Here is a 15,570-nt window from a genome sequence, read left to right as displayed (position 1 = left end):
AACAGTGGGAGAAAGGGAACTGGAGCCATGCCATGTGAGTGACAGTAGAAAGAGTTATGTTTAACCTGGGAAACTGCTCAGTGGGGCAGCAGAGCTATCATCATCCATCTGGAACACTGTCAGAAAAGAAGAGGGATTGAAACTCCTTCTGCCTAGTGCCACAGGGTGAAACCGGATCTATACAGGTGACATGGAGGCAGATCTGGCCTCTGAGGAAGAAAGACTGATGCTAACAGGTAGCCAATATCTCCTGATGTCATGTTTTCCTCAGAGAGACTGAGCTGCCCTGTGAAGAATCAAAGATAGGCAGTTAACTATCTCTAATGAGCCCTCCAGTAGGTCTAAGCAAGCAAAGACCACCTCCCCGGGGTCTCTGACCTCAGGAACGGAGTCTTCCTTGGAGCTCTGAGACGAGTCTGCCTCTGGAGCAGCTGACTCAAAGCACCCTTGTCTCGATTCTCTGGCTAAAGAAGGGAGGCCACACACTTTAAAGGCCTGATGTTCACAGTCTCCTTTTCCTCCACTTAGTCCTCAGGGCCTCACATCTGCTGGAGCCCAGGGACAACAGTTTGAGGAAATACTCAAAATAATTAAGGTCATGCCACCTACATGGTAACCTCCATGAAGGGCCATGTTTCTCCAAATTATCATTCTTATGGCAGATTATGGACTTTTGCCTCCATGTGCCTGTGCTCCAGCAAGGTATTTTATGCCAAAATAGAATCAAAATAGAACTGAGCACTAGGATCCAGAAAGGGGACACTTGATTAAGACACGGGTCAGTGGTCTGCACTATCCCTGGCCATTTCTCTCTCTGCTAAAAGCTGTAGAAACTGCCTCTTCAAGGAGTCCTGCAAAGTTGGGGATGACAGCCAGACCCAAACCTGAGTAGGAGATGAAACACAAAATAGAGGCGGGCAGGTCTGTGCCTGAGTCTTGAAACAGGTTGAACAGCAGGACCTCATAGCACAAGGGCTTCCAGAATGCACCTACCTGCTCTGCTCACTTAGCAAGTTATGGACACATGAGAGGCGGTAGTCTCCATTATGACAGGTAGGAGAAAAGGACTAACAACCTCTCCTCCTGTGGTGTCTAAGGACATCAGAGCCCAGAGAGATTGTGTGGCTTGGCTGGGGTCATGGAACAGCAGTACTAAATGGTAATTCACAAAGTCCCTCATTCAAAGTTATATAAGTACTATGAAAAGAAACTCCTCAGCCTGCATAGCTGTCTGCAAATCCTGCAGTGTTATCCAGGTTTCTAGCTTCTTGGAGTGTCCCCAATCTGGGATGGGTTTTTTGTGATGTGGCTACCTTTGAGCTATATGCTCTCCTGTAAATGACCCCTTATCCATACTCCTAAAATTAATCTCAATAAACTGACTGGTTCACCAAGCTGGACCTTGGTGATATCATTGCTTTGGCTGGCCTTCCATTCCCTCTCTGGGGTGAACAGACATTTGCTTATGTCTCCCCCAGAAAAGTGTCACAGCAAAGCTGAAGCTGAGACCCAGGTCTCCTTCCACACTCACCGTTCTCACCAATGTCACCCTGTGGGCACAGAAGCACCAAGTCGTCCCCTGAACCCTTCATTCTCTGCCCCCTCATCTCTGGGACCTCTTTTTTGCATGTTACAATGTGATAAGAAGGAAAATTACTATAGGGGAAGAAACACACAATGTGTAAGCTTAAAGGAGGCGAGTAGGAAGAACACTGTTGCCTCCTCCCCAAATGTCCCCTTCTGGGGGAAATGTACACAGAGGGAATATGAGAACAAAAAGATGGAAACATGGGGGGAGAAATAAAATGAGTGGACTATGTCCATATTCTCAAAAAAATAAAGCAACTTGAGATGGATTAGTGGATCAAAATATTGGGCTTCAACTTCATTTGTTCTGAAGTACTTGCAATTAAATGATGCAGCTGCACGGAATAAGTAAACAAAGTGTCAAGCAGGCATGTTGTAAGAGCTGAAACAACTTAACAGCGACGACGGGGTATAGCACTGGATCCAAGAGGTGCACTGTACTGAAAACCCTCATTGGTGTGTGTTTGGAATTGTCTGTAGCTCGAGATTAGAAGAGGACATGCTGTGGGTATTCAGAGCATCACCTCTAATGCAAACTTTAAAAGGATAGAAAAGGTTTGATTTTTTTTAAGTAAAGGTAAATGTTGGCATTCATAATTACACATGCTATGAATCTTCCTGGCAAGCAGTTGAGTCAAATCAATGAGGTCCAGGCCAGTGAGAGAGACCCTAGTGCAAAGTCAAGATGAACAGTTTCCTGAGTAAGGACAATTGGGTTGTTCTATGGCCTCTTATACAAGTACACATACATGAACCACCATATATGCATGCGTACACCCTACACACACACACACACACACACACACACACACACACACACACCACATACACACACCACACACAGAGTGTTGATCCTTGTCATCTCTTCCTGGAGGCCAGCTGCCTCATTAGCCTTCTTGGTAGGAGGAACCGGGAAGCCTCTAGAAATGGAAGAGGTTCTCATCTTTTGATGATCCCTGTGCTTGGTTACTATGCCCAGGCCACAGTGACATCCACAGCAAGCCTGCCTGGGGGACTGGAATGGCTCTGAACAGAGCCTGGTCCAGCATACACCCAGACGCTCACATGCATGCCTTCTCTAAATAGAAGCCTTGTCTGACAAGTGTCTGCCCTTCAGTTGCCTGCAGAAGCCAGGCAGAAAAGTCCAAGCTGATGAGTTACAGGCTAATTTTTACCTGAGTCCACCTGTCAATGTCAGTTCCCATGGGTCTTGAGTAGTGCACATCCATGACGGATGATACTGTAGTCTGTCTTTGGAGCAGACTGTCCAGAGAGCATGGTAAGAATCATAGGCCCCTGGGAAATGGGGTTAAAGGGTCTAAAATCTGAGCATTAGACAAATCTATCACATTGCATCTTCTCTTCTCTCCAGATCCTGATGGCTGTGTTGGGGTCTCACTTTAATACAGCCTGTGTTTAATGCCTATCTAGTACGAGTCAACTAAAAGAGAGGCAGCCTGAGTCTCGGCGAATCTGCAGACAACAGGCCCAGCTAATATGAAATAATTCAGATTGTCCATCATCATTTCTGGGTCTGCAATTGCCTCCTGTTGATGGGATTTCTCACATACACAATAAGACAGTGGAATGAAATGTCACCTACTGACAACTCAAGTATTAAGCAACTCTTGAAGGAATGGAGACGGGTTAAAGGCAGAGCTACTGACACTGCTGTGGATCCTGCTTGAAGCTGCGTAGCACCACTTAACACAGAGATGGCACATGGGGGGAGACAGGCGCACAGGTGGAAAGAGCCCATGGGGGAGAGTCTGTACAGCTTCCTAAGCTCTGCCAAAGCCTAAAGCCGTATGAACATAACATTAACTGTTTAAAGGCCTTTCTCAGCCATCAAATCTCTAGGAGTCATCCTTTACAGTTTCCTCCAGATCTCGTTGATCATGTCCACTCCTCATAGTAACAACCATAGAGACTGAGTCAGCCTGGTAGGAATGAAGATATTCCAAAGAGACACCCTCAACTGTCTCTCAGTCTGCCTATCAGACTGCTGAAACAAGGGACCCAAAAGAAATGAATATTTCTCTGGAGTCTCATGCCAGAAAAAAGGAAAGGGCACCAGCCAGGAAGGGAGCTTGTCTCCCTGGAAGAAATTTTAGAGTTCCAGCAGCTTGTCTCAACCTTACAGAATGAGACTGACGCTCTGACAAGGACAGGTTCAAGGATGGTGGCTGGACCACACCTTTCCTGAGACAGCTTAGATAGGCACATCCTTGATCCTCTCTTTAGACTCTATTCTCACTTCAGGATCCTTAAGAAGAACTTCAGTTCACTGAATCTCTGTCCCTCTTCCCAACGTGACTGCATTGAATAAATCTTCTCTTTGTACTGTCCACTTTTAATTGGCTAGTTAAAAATAGGTGGCTGTCCAGAGGCCATGCTGATGTCCACAGCTTGTGCTACTACAGAGTGTTATAATGGTTTCTATGGCCCATTTTGTGGCAGAGGGCTGTGTTGATGTCCACGGTTTGCTACAGAAACCATGTGAAAGTTCATGATCCATGCTCCCACTGACTGTAAAGAACAAGGAAGCTTCTTTTGCCATGGTATCAATGACAGTAGACTCATAATTGAGAAAGAGAGGCATAGAAAGCTTCTGTGACAACCTCTGCTCCCAATTTACCCCCTCAAAGGTAACAGCTTAGATAAGAAGCCATCAAAGAGAACCCTTAAAACTTGTTGTAAGGATTGTTTAGTGTAGCCCTCCACAACTGATGGCTTCTGGCAGGAGAGGGGTGGAGAAGAACTCGGTTTTCTTTAAGGGGCTGGCAATTGGGAGTTTGACCATACTCCAATGAGTACATGGGCAATGCAAACTGGATTTTTCCTCTTCTTCTTTTTCTTCTTTTCCTCCTCCTTTTTCTTTTTCATCTTTTTTTTTGGGGAGGGAGGGGGGTCCCAAGGGTGGGAGGACTGCAAAGTGAGCTTGATTGAGGTGCATTATGTGAAATTAACAAATAATTAATAATATATGTTTGGAAAAAAGAAGAAAATGGGCGGCAGGATCTGACTTAAGAGCACAGATTATATTTGGCAGCATCAGCATCATTCTCACTATCACTGCCACCCACTGTTACCACCATCCCCATCAGCTCTATCACCACGGTCTTAGTTATGCTTTCTATTGCCGTAAAGAGACTCCACGACCACAACAACTCTTATAAGGGAAAATATAAGGGAAGGGGCTTTCTTCCACTTTCATAGGTTTGGTCCATTATCAGCATGGTGGCATGCAGGCAGACATGGTGCTAGCTAGAAAGGGAACTTGAGAATTCTACATCCTGATCCACAGGCATAAGGAAGAGACAAAGCCACTGGACCTGGATTGAGCCTCTGAAAACCTCAAAGTCAACCCCCAGAGATACACTTCCTCTAACAAAGCCACACCTACTGCAGCAAGGCCATAGCTTCTAATAGAGCCACTCTCTGGTGACCAACCATTCAAATAGATGAGCCCATTGGGGCAATCCTTATTCAGACCTCCAAAACCGCCATAAGCATCAACATCAACCTCATCTCCATTCTTGCTATCACCACCATCACTAACATACTCCCAACACCTCCATCACCATCCTCACCATCACCACCACCATTACTATCAGTGGCATCATTCTCAGCTATCATCAGCATCATTATCATCCTACGACAGCCCTCAATACCACTCTCACTATAGCATTATCACTGTTGCCTTATCATTATCATCAGCACCATCTTTATTATCCGTTGTGTCTACATTACCACATTTACCATCAACTTCTCATCATCATCATAATCTATTGTCACCATCATCACCATCACCTCTAATCATCATCACCATCACATTTTCATCATCATCATAGTCGCTATCGTCATGATCATAACTATCAGCACCACCACCAACAACAATATATTTTTTATTTTCATTACTATTACCACCAATAGTTAGTCATATTTAACCAACACCAAGAGTCAGATGCTGTGCTTAACATCTCTCCAGTCATTTCAGCGGACACCATACAGGCAGAGGTTCTGTCTTCCAGCCACAGATGATGATGCAGCCTTAGGTTTAGTCACTTGTCCAAGTGAAGTAAGCAGTGGAGCCAGGTCTATGGCTGGATATTAAGTTCTTCATCTATTGCACTTTTTTGTCATTGGTTTAGCCAATGGTGGAGGCCCAAAACTGTGAGCCTATTTCCACCTTGTCTAATAGTCAGAGAATTGGAGGTTGCTCCAAATTGTTGACAACAATCAAAGCTACACATCCTGACTCAGGATGTGGTTACTTGGTTCATTTGACATTAAGATGGCTCATACAAGTAGATCCATTCCATCCTGACAGATGGTCAGGACATGCAAGCATACTTCTGCTCCTTCTTTTGTATTATGAGGTTACCAGGGGAACAGCTGTCTTCAGGATACTTGGTCTAGAGTAGCACAACAGAATGCTAATGACTTGGTATCTCAAAGTGTTAAAACAATTAACTGTTCAGGTTGTCCTTTGTATCATGTTAAAGAAGTCTTTTGTTGTCTTCTTTCCCCTTTTGTATTGGTGTATAAAAGCATACAGAAAATTAAACTCAGGTGATTTCAGTATTCACTGGAACTCCCTCCCAGTACTAGTCTCTATTTTTCTGGTTTGTTATTGTCACATCTTCATACTCTTTACTTTCTGTTCCCCACACCCCTACCCTGGCAAGTGGTATTTTTTGCTGAGGCTGGTGCCCGACAGCCAGTGACCCAGCTTAGCCTTTCTTCTCTGGGCCTCAATACTACCTAACCAACCTGCGTGTCTCCCTTTATTCCCATGGAAATGAAGCCATCATCTCTTAAGCCACCAGCATTGTCTGCACAGTGCTTTACTATGTCCTGGCACTTTACGTGTCTACCAAAAATTTTTAAAGGTACCCCACCATCCAAACGATATATATAAACTCCTTGTACCTGTGGGATTCTTCTATGGACATCAACAGAGACGATTCTGAGCGAACTGATGAAGGAAAAACTCCAAATGCAGACAATTCAACAGAAGGACCCTGTGGAGTACCCTTGAGTTGACGGTGGGGGCACAATGATACCATGGGGGCATAGTAGCAAGTACTCCTGACTCATTTTCTGGGCAGAGGAACGGTCAATAAATGTAAAAGTGAGGGAATAAATAGTCATACTCGGAGGACATCAGCAGTTCTGGGCAGCCCTTCAACATCCTAGCAGGTGCTCAGATGCCCCAAGTGCATGAGGTCTGGATCATGCGTACACTCCACCCCGCTACTTGTTAATGGAAAGAATTTCCAGAATGCTCATTTCCAAAGGCTTTCTCTGCTTTCTAACCATAAATAAAATAAAGAATGCATCACCCGAGGTCCAAATCTCTTTACTTATGGTTCCACAATCACCAAGTATAAGACACAGCAGCCTTCTTCTCCCTCAGGCTTTCCCTGTAGGATGGTCACATCCAGCAACTTGAACTGTCCTGTGCTCAAGAAAAGGAACCATGCTCCACAAACACTGTATAATACCAAATTAAATTCCTTCAGATCATAACCATATGTTGGATTTAATATCAAAATGAGCTACACCTAACTGTGATAGACAATGAGATGCCAGTGCCGTGACAGAAAGAAAACCAGGTGCATAACCGCTGAGTCATGTTCCCATCAAGAAGCCCTGGGTTTCAGCAGTTACCACTGATGATTTATTAAGTATGTTCCAAGCCCTGGTGTGAGCAGAAGAAAGTTGAAAATTAAACAGGTAAGAACTGGAATTTACCACACAGCACATATACAGTGCTGTGGACATCCATTGGGATATATTTGTACCCACTAGAGCATATGAGTATTCGCTCAATCTCTACTCAGTGAGAAAAGTTCCTAGAAACTTTCTCAAAATTAACCAAAATGCAGGAGAACACTGAGACTCAGAAAGACTGGGTTCTTGTTTATATGATACCCATCTAGTGTGTGCCCACTTTTCATTTCATCTACACATCACAAAATCCTCCCTAAATATTTTGTACATTCTCCGCCAAAGGGAGCCAGGTGCTCAGACATCGCTTGGAGGAAGTGTGGAGCAGATGTATGAACTCAAGGTGCAGTGGTGTTGCTAAGAGCTTGGCACCAACACACCATCAAGCTGTCAAAACTCTCCAGCACTTATTGGGCCTCAAGTCCAAGGTCATCATATCACTTTCCCAAGAATGGTGAAATGGGCCCCAGAGGGGGAAAACATCTGGAAAGCAGAAAGCAAGCATATACTGCACTTGGAACAAGAGAAACTCTCCCACATTGTACATGACTACTAACAAACACTGGCTTTGCCTTGGAGACCAATGGAAGAATGGTTTTTAGGTGGGAGCAGGAGCCAAAGGTAGAGCCAGGACCTGGAATAGAGCCAGGACCATGAAGAGAATCACTGATAAATTCCATACAGGGCACACTTCCTCATCCACCTTAATTACTTCTCATAGATGTCAACTCCTGATACCTTCATCCACCATATTCGAGGTTAGGGTGTCAGCTATGAATTTGGCAGAAGAGATACAAAATTTCAATGTGCAGCCATCTTGTTTGCCAGACAAAGTGCTTTGCCAACCAAACTCAAATGAAGTCTTTGAATCAAAGGCAAAGAAAGCATCGAATGCAAAAGAAGTTTCTTATTGATCAAACCCAAAGAAAACTTCCCATTGGTTAAACCCAAAGGAAGCTGTTCATTGGCTAAACCCAAAAGACTCTGTTCATTGGCCAAACCTAGAGGAAGTCAAAAGAAAGGGAAGCCCAAGGAGGATATCTTCAGTGTACACAGAAAACTGAAAAACAAAGCAAAACAAGAATGAAAGGGCTGATGGGGAGGTATAACTAGAACAGATCCAGTCTCCCATGCTTGTGAGAATCCCTCGATAGTTTCTGCTGACAGTTCCCAGCACCCAGTACCCTGAGTTCTCCTCAAGGACACGATCTGATTCCTCCTCAGCCTCCTTCCTGGAAGCATTCACTTTTCCTTAAGTCAGCTCCCTTCTTACTTTGAGCTTCTCCTTCTCTAATTATACAGAGCCATTTAGAAAACATCCTGCCCTCTACTCCAAGGGGTGGCCCCAACATCTCTCTTGACTGTGCAATGCCCTCCCAGGAGGCCATCTGGTAAGCAGCTTTCCCGTCTCCTTTTACATGTCTGTCATTCATATTGCGCTGCTTAAAACCCTTATTATCTGCAAACCCCTGCTGGGGAGTGTCGCAATGATAATTTTCCTAATTGGCCTGGATAGACATGTGTCTGTCATTACAAATCCCATCCCTTTGTGGATCATTGGCTCCGTTTACAGAAAGGAACTCCAGGGCAGAGCCAAGGTGGCTTTGTTGTCACTGTGAGAGGCAGCCACTGAGCAGATCTTCCTTTGAGAGAACGCTCTCTGAGCCAAGCCGGAGGAATGAGAAAAATAAGCGGATGCTTGGAGCCAAGAGGATTTTCATGTTTCTATAATCAGATGGGATCTGTTTCCCAGTGAGAGTTTGGATTCCCTCATGTCCACCAGCAGCCGCAGACTCCAAGCCACCTGCCCGCATCTATACACCAACGCCTTACGGGAGGTCACACTGGCTTCCACAGCCTGGCTGGCCTCGAGTGTATTCTGGGGCTGAAGAAGGGGTTTGGTTGGCCAAGTGCTTGCCACACAAGTCCTATTTCCAACATCCATGTAAGAAGTCCAAAATGGTTGAGAACCTAGAAACTCAACACTAGGGGAAGCAGGGGCAGGCAGATCCCCAAGCTCTCTAGGCTGCCCATCTAACCAACCAGTGAGTTATGAGCACAGTGAGCAACTGTCTCAAAAAAATAAGACCAGAGAAGACACACAATAATGACCTTTGGTGCCACACATGCACACTGAGTGCACATGCATACAAGCATACACACACTACATTCTGCCCCGAGGAAGAGAACACTCTATCCCTTAGAAACATCGGCGTCTATCTTTCTCGGCATCCTCCTTCTAGGCACATGCTGATCACTGGCAGAAGGTATAGACCTTGGTAGGGTAGGGAAGCTGAGACCCTGATATTCCTGAGCAGCTTCAGGCAGGATTCCAGCCAGTGTAGACAAAATGTCTCTGTCCCATAAACTCCCCCAGCCTGGTGGTGTCTTACCAAGTTTATCTGTGACCTTGAACCAATGTAGACTTACTGTCTTCCAGTGAAAGATAGTAAAACCAAACTCTAAAGTATACAAATGCTGGCCTGGTCATCTGGTTGCTTAGCTGTCTGTGTCCCTCTCTCCTGCATGACATAGCATCTACATTTTCCCAGGAGAACTAACTATGCAAGTTGGTTTTGCACTGCTGCCACATACAGCACCTGAAAGAAGGAATTTAAGCGCACTGTTGAGAAGGTGTCAGTCCACCACGGTGAGGAAGACATGCCAGAGCATTTCAGGCCATAGTGGTGGGAGCATGTGGCAGAGTTTGTTCCCATCATTACAGACCAGGAGTGTGTGTGTGTGTGTGTGTGTGTGTGTGTGTGTGTGTGTGATGGGAAATGGGAACCAGGGGCCCAGTACAGCATTTGAAGACCTACATACAGACTTCTGCTAACCTGGTCATACTTTTCAAAGCTTTGATAACCTTCCAGAATAGATCCACCAGCCAGGGATCAAGCTTGTTGTACGTGAGCACTCTACATACTATATGATATTGTAAGCGTGTTCCATGGATGGCAGACAAGACCCTCCATACAGGATGTCATTAGTCCTCTTATTTTGTCTAGGCAATTATAAAAACAGAAAGTCAGAGTTAGTATTCTACCCTTGGGTGGGTCCAGTCTATGTTGTCGAGAGGCAAAGTCAACTTTGACAAGGTACAGCAAACCCAAAACTTCCCTCCATTAAAACCAGTCCACTTCCAGTCAGTAACTGCCAGCCAAGGTCTCCTAACAATCACTACTGCTCCTGTTCCTGGTGACCCCAAGGCAGACACACGGGTCTCCCACCCAAGCTTCATCACCAAGCATTGGGTTGAACTTTTTCAAACTCTCTAGGCTTCAACCTCCTTCTGTTCTATGAAATGGGGATGACACAGTCCCTGAAGTCAGGTGGCGTCGCAAAGCATGAAGTGTCGCCTTTACAAAACAGTCCGAGGGGCACTTGGCAGCTGCAGAAACTGGAGGTATGGTAAACTTGCCTTGTTTAATCACTGGGATCAGAAAAGAAGACAAGCCCTAGGCAGGGCTCATGTGTGTGCATCTGCTGCCTCCTGGTGGGCAAAAGCTGTGTCTTCTGGCCATCGCACTCAGGAGCTCACAACTACCATGGTTACCACACAAAACCTGCATATAACTGGCCATATCATCATGGATAGGAAGGGGGGTCATGAGACTCTGTCCCTCTCTAAGGGACTCTTAATAGTTGCTAGTTGCTGCAGGAGGAAGACTCATCTGTCTCAGTGGAGCAGCCACTTGTTACGCTGCCAGGTAATCGGCAAGGTTCCACCCCAACTCCGGCAAGAAACTAGCCAAACTCAGTGGGTCACACACAAGACAGAGATGAAAGCAAAAAGGGGAAGAGTGGCTTCTGTGGAAGAGGGGAGGTGAGAGTGGAAGTGAAAACAATTGGCATTCACTGTAGGAATTTACGGAACTGTCGAGGAAGAAAAAAGAAAGGAAAAATGGAGGCTTAGAGAGGCCTGCCCGTGGGGAGCCCGCACTGAGGCTTAATGCTGTGTAATTGCTACATAAGGCCAGCACCGAAAGTTTGGCCCACAAGGTGACGCTACATGGAAAATGAGGACCTAGGGAGATAGGCCCTAGTGAGAGGTTCTCAAGTCATTAGAAGTATCTCCTTGAAGGGGATTGTGGGACTTTGCTTTCTTTTTCCTTCTGCTCATTTTGAAGCCATAAGTCTACTCCCTCCCCATATTCCAAATCAACACAACACTCACCTCCTACCCAGTCTTGAACTCTGAATCTCCCAAATGAAATATAAATAAACTTTATCTCTTTCCAAAATTAGTTGCCTCCAGTGTTTTGTTACACAGTCACACAAAGCCCTGCCAAGCTGAGAGTTGATATTTTGATACCTACGAAACCAGTTATGGTGCTGCAAGCTGGTAGGGTACGCTGAAGAGGGAGAGGCGGTTCAAGTTTAAGGTCAGCCTGGGCTACCTGCTGTCCTCTGGACATGACAAGGCCATTGGAATCTCAAACTCACAGCAGCAGGCCAACTGAATCAGTCAACATCCCAGCAAGCAGCACTAACCGAACTCAGCAAGTCTCACACACACACACACATGCACACACATATACACATGTACACTCACACACACACAGAGAGAAGAGAGGACCCAAAAGTGGCAGGGGTGTGTTGGGGGTATCTGTGGAGATTGGGAGGGGTAGTTGGGGCGAATATATTAAGATCAAAGATACATTGCATACATATATGAAATTGTCAAAAAATAAATTCAAAGAATGTATGTTTAAAAGCTCAAAAATTTTAACTAATCTCCTGACCTTATTGCAAACTAAAAATAAATGAGAACACTGGGCACCTCTAGAGAATTTCAACAGCTGTCACCACAAATGTCTAGAAATAAGATCCACCAGGGGGCGACAGCGCTTCATTATGACGAACTGCTTGGCACCCACCCAGAGAGGTCCTGGTATTTTGATAGTCTTTTAGAAACCCCAGTCTGTGCCTAGGCACCATGTGCTGGATGACCTCTCCCTTCGGTTCTGACCTCACGCGCCATTCTCCATGGCTAAGAGAACATCCAGGAGTCTGAGTGCGCATCAGCGTCACGCACACAATGGCCTCAACACCCCACCAGCCCCAATAGTTATGGGGACCACCAAGGACAGACAGAGCAGGTAAGTAGAGCAGTATAAGGTCAGAAGGCCACACTATATATGCTGCTTCCCAACTGTATCCCAGCCACCACAACTTCTTGTCTTACTTTCTGATCGTGATATAGAAACTAAAGTAACCAAAAGCACAGAGATTAAGTTTGGCCACAAAGGTTAGCACAGCCTTTCCCATCCCCAAATCAATCTTTCTTTCAGCTGGAGGATTCAGTCCTGTCAGGTGATAAGGGAAAGGGATTGAACTTGTAGAAACACGGACAGCGCCCAGCCGGAGAACCTGCTAGAGGACCCACATCTGGATGCACCCGGCTCTCTGCTCCAGACAGACTACAGCGAAGCTGTCAGCCCTCCGGAGACCCTGCAGTCAGGCTCTCCACATTTGTCACAAGCCAAAAATGAGCCTGTGCCAACAGCTGGATTCTCTCAAAACGGAACAGCCACAAAAGACTGTGCAGGAGGGCCTTGTGGTGGGTTTAATCACAGTCCGTCTTCCTGATTCACAGAGAATGTCCTGGAAACAGTGAGGTCCCAAGGGACTCCAGCCTAGATGCATTCAGCTGGGCTCCTGGACCTGAAGGTTCAAGGGCAATAGAAGATAGGGTGTCCCCTACCCATGGGATCTGTTTTATCAACCTGTGTGTGCCTGTTTGTGAAGGTTGGTCTTCATTGTCAACTTGAGAAGATTTGGAGTCATCAAGGAGAGACTTCTAGGAGCGTTTGTCTGAGGGTTTTCCAAAGGGGTCTGAGGAGGAAACATCTACTGACCACACCATGTGCTGAGTACCAAGACCTAGAAAACAAGCTAAACCCCCTGTCTCTCTCTCCTCGTGTGTGTGTGTGTGTGTGTGTGTGTGTGTGTGTGTGTAGTGTCTGTCTATGTTTCTGTGTGTCTGCATGTATATGTGTTGTGTAGTCTTTGTCTGTGTGTTTGTGTGTTAGTCTCTGTCTTTCTCTCTCCTGCTCAACTGTTGAATGTCCCTCTGAAGTCACCTTCTTCCAGCTAAAATGTTCTTAGTGACTTCTTACACCAATAGCATAGTTGAATCATTGGATATCAGCCTTAAACAGTGATGTTTCCTTCTCACCCCCAAATACACACGCGTGCTCATGCGCACACATACACACACACACACACACACACACACACACACACACACTCATAGCCAGTATGGCTGTAAACATCCTACATAAGCTTGTGTGCCTGAACGATTGGCCCCCAGCTGGGGACGCTGGTTTTGGAGGTTGTAGGACCTTGCGGGATATGGGTTCTTGCTGGAAGAAGTGGGTATCAAGGATGGACCTTGTAGGCTAGAGTGGCCTCTGCTTCCAACACAGTTTCTCTGCTTTCTGGCTGATAGGTGATATCACCAGTCACCTCACTCTCTGGCTGTTCCAACCACAGTGCTTTCCCCACTGTGGGGGACTGTATCCTCTCAAACAGGGAGCCAGAATAACTCTCTCTTCCCTGAAGCTGCAGCTTGTCGGGTGTCTGATCAGAGCAAGGAGAAAAGAAACACAATAGCCCACTTACATCCAATGTTGAACACAAAGGAGAGATTAGAAGAAATCCCTTTATAAAAATACATGCATTTCAGCATGCAGGTGCCCAGGCATAACAGAGGGTGCAGGAATAAGCACAGCTGTGCCCATATATGAGCACATATTTGAAATGAGGTGAAAGATCTGGTATTTCAAACAAGGTAAAGGGGCAACTCAAGAGAACAGAGCTGAGCACTATGGGAAAATGAGTATTCTATGAAGAAATAGCTGGTGAGCTTTCTGTGTTTACTTATACTGAACTTCAACACCAGTGGGATACGTATACTGTAAAGCTGTATGACATATGTCATATGACATATGTATATGTAAAGCTGTATGACATATGCCAAGGGATTAGCAACTGAAGTTTTGCTTGCCTGCCCTTCACCCACCAAATGCCAATAGCTTGCCACACTAGAGTACGGTGGTGCTCCAGAAGAGGTGAGATCTGCCCTGGAGACTTCTCTCTTTCCCGTGCCACTGCAAGACTCTGTCCCTAGAGAGCAGCTGCTGCCCATGCCCTATTGCCCTGCAGCATAAGAGTGTGTCCCTCCAGCCTTGAAGAGCTCACAGACTTGTCAGCAGGCAGCCAGAGCAGGAGCCAAAGTCTGGATGTGGAGAGCACTTGATTTAGTCTCAGCTCAGCCACGGGGCTCCCATCGCCTTGACTACCCAGCCCAGTTCCTGCTTGGCTCCACAGTCCCAATCCTGAAAGAGCTGGAGTCGCTTTACCTAGCCCACTGTTAACAGTGCTGCTCTCATCAGCGCTACCAGGATGCCCATCCAGACCTCGCAAAGGATGACTCGCCCGGTCCAGGAAATAATCAAATAGCCAAACAGGCATGGGGAAATCCAGGGCTCGAACGGTAGCAGAGATGGCACAAACACTCTGCATCCCTGTCTCCCCCATCGCCCTCCCAGGGGCCTGTCCTTGAAGGGTAGGGACACATGATGCAGGTAAGACTGACTTCAAGTGGGCGTTCCAGACGGCCCATAGGGAAACAGGTGTAGAGGCCAGTGTTTCTGCTAAGCACCTGTTCTAACTCAAGACAGGTATCACAAAATGACAATCCTCTGGTTCCTCACAGTCAGGATCATGGTGGCCTTCCGGATCCAGGAACACCTCTCCAAAGCTGAGCCAGCATTTGGGTCTACAGGGAGCTCCCTCTGCCTGCCCAGCTCCAACAGTAGGATCCAGTTCACATCTTCTGATTCCAAACCACATCTTCTCAAAAAGAAAACATGCCGTGAAACCCATCCCGTGAGCTCGCCACGGGGGTCAGCAGCTAGACCCCACCCTTCCAACACAGGTGTGTTTTGGTTTGGTTTTCTGAACTTTGGAGAGAGACCTCTTATTTTTCAATTGAGCACACATACTGGTGACCTTTCAAGTCCTCTGCAACAAAATGCCTGACAAACACAACCTAAGGAAGGAAGAGTTTATTGTATTTTTTCTTCACAGTTCAACGGGTGCAGTCTGTCACGGTGAAGAAGGTGCGGCAGTAGGAGCATGAGGCAGCTGGTTACATTATGTCTGTGCTCCAGAAGTAGATAGAAGGAGATGAACGCTGGTGCTCAGCTCACTTTCCCCTTCTTAATTCAGTCCAAGACC

This window comes from Microtus oregoni, unplaced genomic scaffold (genome assembly GCF_018167655.1).
Source record: "Microtus oregoni isolate MIOR12 unplaced genomic scaffold, Mior012 000094F_ref0000399, whole genome shotgun sequence".
Classification (NCBI taxonomy): domain Eukaryota; kingdom Metazoa; phylum Chordata; class Mammalia; order Rodentia; family Cricetidae; genus Microtus; species Microtus oregoni.
The sequence above is the reverse complement of the archived record's forward strand: the minus strand, read 5'-3'. Positions refer to the sequence as shown.